The sequence below is a fragment of the Alligator mississippiensis genome, chromosome 4 (genome assembly GCF_030867095.1).
Source record: "Alligator mississippiensis isolate rAllMis1 chromosome 4, rAllMis1, whole genome shotgun sequence".
In the NCBI taxonomy this organism is placed as follows: domain Eukaryota; kingdom Metazoa; phylum Chordata; order Crocodylia; family Alligatoridae; genus Alligator; species Alligator mississippiensis.
Genome location: NC_081827.1, coordinates 68948050 through 68951838, shown reverse-complemented (window position 1 = coordinate 68951838; position 3789 = coordinate 68948050).

Genomic DNA, 3789 nt, shown 5'->3' with positions numbered 1-3789 from the left:
ACTGCTCCTAAAATGGCTGCCCTCATCAGGCACCTGTCAGCTGACTGGTCTAGCCCTTAAAGTGATGGAGCACTAAGGATGCTCCATCACAATATACAACATATCTCAAGATTTATCCCAGGCTAGCATCCTTTGCACCTTTTATTCATGGACTGAACAAGCTGTCCACATGTGACTTACTTTGCATGTAACTTAATATTTCTTTTGTTCCATAACCTACAAGACCAGTAGCCTCTTCAGCACTGTACTTACCTCTACCCTACCAACTGGTCAACTTCTTTTGTCACTTGCACTAGACAGACTCTTCAAGTTGTGCTGAAGTTTGTTTGCTCTAAGTTGGAGGGAGGGGACAAACCTTTTGCCAGGAGTGCCACAAATTATTCCTGCACCCTTCCCAAGTGGTACTCTGATCCCTTTCCCTTATTTGATCTGCTGCTCCATGCCCTGTGCTCTTTGACTTAGCAGCTGCTCTGCTTTCTGCTTCTTGCCCTATGCTCTCTGCCTGATCTGATGCACTGCCTTCTGCTTCCTGTCCTATCCAGCACCATGCTACATGTCCCCTTTCCAGTCTGCCATATGCTACACAAACAAGATGCCTGTGTTACCTGTGGCACCCAGGCCACAGGTTGGCCACCCCTGTTGTAAGTTTTCCTTCCCTTTGATTACCCCAAATCTTGGTGGTGAACATCCCTTCCCAACCTCTTAAAAAAATCTAGGTAGATTCATCATTTATTTGAAAAGTCATGTATATGCTCCCATTACTATATGCTATTGCAGTGTTTCACAATCTAATTCATTTATTCTCCCAAAAGGTCTGTGTAGAGGAGTGCTATTGTCCAATTTTTACAGAACCAGAACTTATCCACAGAGTGCATGTCCAGACAAGCACACATGTGCCTCTTGCGGCATCTCAAACCAGTTTGAGATGCTGCAAGAGGCACACTGAGAACAAAAAAATATTTGCATTGTGGGCTCTAAATTTGATACCTGGATTTCCAGGTATCAAAAAAAAAGGGCGGGGGGGGGGGAGAAGCAGTGCAGGGCATGGTTTTGCACCTTGGCCTGAGGCAAACCAGGGCAGGGACCTATGGTGCTCCTGTGTATTTGTATCTTCTGTTGGACATGAGCCATAAGGTCCACCCAGTTAACTAATAGTCCCCACTGTGTGGGGCCAAAGAGTGAAAGATACAACTAATATTCTTTTTCTTTTGGGGAAACTAAGGAAAAAAACCAGGATAGGAGTCATGTGGGGGTCAAAATGTGAAAATAAGGCAGGGATAGGCAATTATTTCGGACGGAGGGCTGCTTACTAAGTTTTGGCAAGCCATCAAGGGCCACATGACAGGCAGCCAGGGGCAGATCAATATTAATTTTCTAAATTTCTTAGGGGCCCTGCAGGCCAGATAGAATGGCCTGGCAGGTTGCATCTGGCCCGTGGGCCGCATTTTGCCCACCCCTGAAATAAGGACTCTGGAGGGGGACACCGAGTAGAGCCCTCCAGGCCACACCCACTGGTCCTCAAAGGCATCCAAGGAGCCGGTAGATGCTGCCCAGTGGTGCTCTGCCCAGAAACATGCATGGACAAGTGACAGAAAAGCAGCCCAACAGTCCCCAGGCACCCTCCCAGCCAGAACCTCCTTCCTGGTCATGTACAGGGCCCACTTGGCCAGGGACAGGGCCACGGCCAGGGCCAGGGCAAGGAGGAGGTTGACCAGGAGGTCCCAAGACTTGGTGGGGCCATGGATGGGGTGCCCAAAAATAAAAGGGTGGGGGTGAAGTTCAACCAGAACCTCAGGAGGAGGTTCTGGAGGTGGAGGGGCTGCAGCCTGACACACTCAAGTGTCATGTGCTCCAGGGTCTCCCTCTGCCCACAGAAGGGGCAGGAGACTGGGATGTCTGTGAAGCTCACCACATACATGCCCAAGGTGGAGTCATCCATGGAGGAGCCACCAGCTGAGGTCCCCATTGGCTTGTGGGATGAGGGTGGAATACAGGCTCAGCCACTGAGGTGCCCCAGCTACACTCTTGCCGAGCAGGTCTCACCACTTGGTGTCTGGGAGGGACATGAAGGCGGCATGATGGATCATGCAGCGTATAAGCAAGTAGAGGTGGTGGCAGTGGACAGTGGAAAAGCAGACTGGTTTGGTGTCCTCCAGCCAGCTCAGGTGGTGGAGTGGGGAGTGCAGTGAGGCCAGGTGAGGCGCCAGCCCCACAGCAAACTCCAGTGGGCTGGAAGACATAAGGGAGTGGGGACTGCCACCACACAGGACCTGGTCAACAAAGGCAGGGGCATCAGGTGGTAAGGCAGATTTCACCTTCCAGAGAAGGGGCTCGACAAGCAGGTTGGTGCCCTGGGCAAGTGTCACAGGGGACATGGAGGTGGAGACCAGACTCCAGGCCCAGAGGTCCTGGTTGAAATCTGGCAGCCCTTGCAGGTCATTCAGGGAGAAGCCCTGCAGACCGAGGAGATGCCAGTTGTATCGGAGCCCCTAGAAGCAGTGGAGGAAGGCATGCCCGAGTTGGCCCCATGCCGTGTGGCTACCAACACTATAGCAGTTGCTGCAGGGCCTGAAAGCAGAATGTCAGGACCTGGCTATGCAGGCAAACCAGGCCCTGGCCACCCTCCTGCAACAAGAAGCTCAGGACCGCTGCAGTGACCCAGTGTCATCCTGGCCAGAAAAACTCTGGTGCCCATCTCTGGAGCCGAGCCAGGATCTCTGGGGGCACAGGCAGGGTGTGTAAGCGATGCCAGATCATGGACAGGACCAGCTGGTTCAAAACCAGTGCTCTCCCACACAGGGAGAGACAGCTCAGAAGTCCCACCCATGCCCACAGCCACTCCACAACCCTTGCCTCCAGCTGATGCCAGTTCTCTGATGAGAAGGGTTTGTGGGGGACAGGTAGAGCCCCAGGTAGAGCAGTGAGCTTGTGCTCCAGCAGATTCCACAGAGTGCAGGTGGGACTGAGCCCAACTACCACCTGTCACCCACCCACCCAAAGCTCTTGACCCAGTTGACCTGGGCAGAGGAGGCTGAGTACAATGTCTGGCATGCCTCCATCTGTGCCACGTCGCTCAGGTCCTGGACCTCAAGAAGTACATTGTCAGCATATGCTGACAGGACCAGCTGCACTGCCAGCTCCCGGAGCACCAACCCCACCACCTGCCTCTGCAGGAGGACAAGGAAGGGCTCCAGGGCCCAAGCCAAGGCATACAGCTGCCCTGACAGTGGGAAGCCTTGACACACCCCTCACCTGAATGGGATGGGCTCTGTCAGGGTTCAGGTGAGCTTGACCAAACACTCTACAGAGGCATACAGCACTTGGAGAACCCACATAAATTGGGGCCTGAAGCCAAAGGCCTACAGCATGCCTGTGAGGTACCTATGATCCACCCTGTCGAATGCCTTCTCCTGGTCCAGGGACAGGAGGGCAAAAGACAGGCCCTCCTGGCATGCTAGCTCCAGGAGGTCCCGAATCAGGTACAGGTTGTCAAAGATGGAATGTCCAGGCACCATGTACATCTTGTCAGGATGGATCACATCTGCCAGCATGGACTGCAGAGGCAGTGAGGTGGCCTTTGCTTCTACCTCATTGTCCATGCAGAGGAGGGACATGGGACACCAGTTCCTCAGGTCGCGGGGATCACCCTTATTTGGTAGGAGGGTCAGCACAGCCCTTCAACATGACAAGGGGAGCTCCCCACTTTCCTTGGATTTGATCCAGACCGCCGCAAAGTCTGGGTCAAGTACATCCCAGAAGGCCCAGTAAAACTCTGTGGTCAGCCCATTG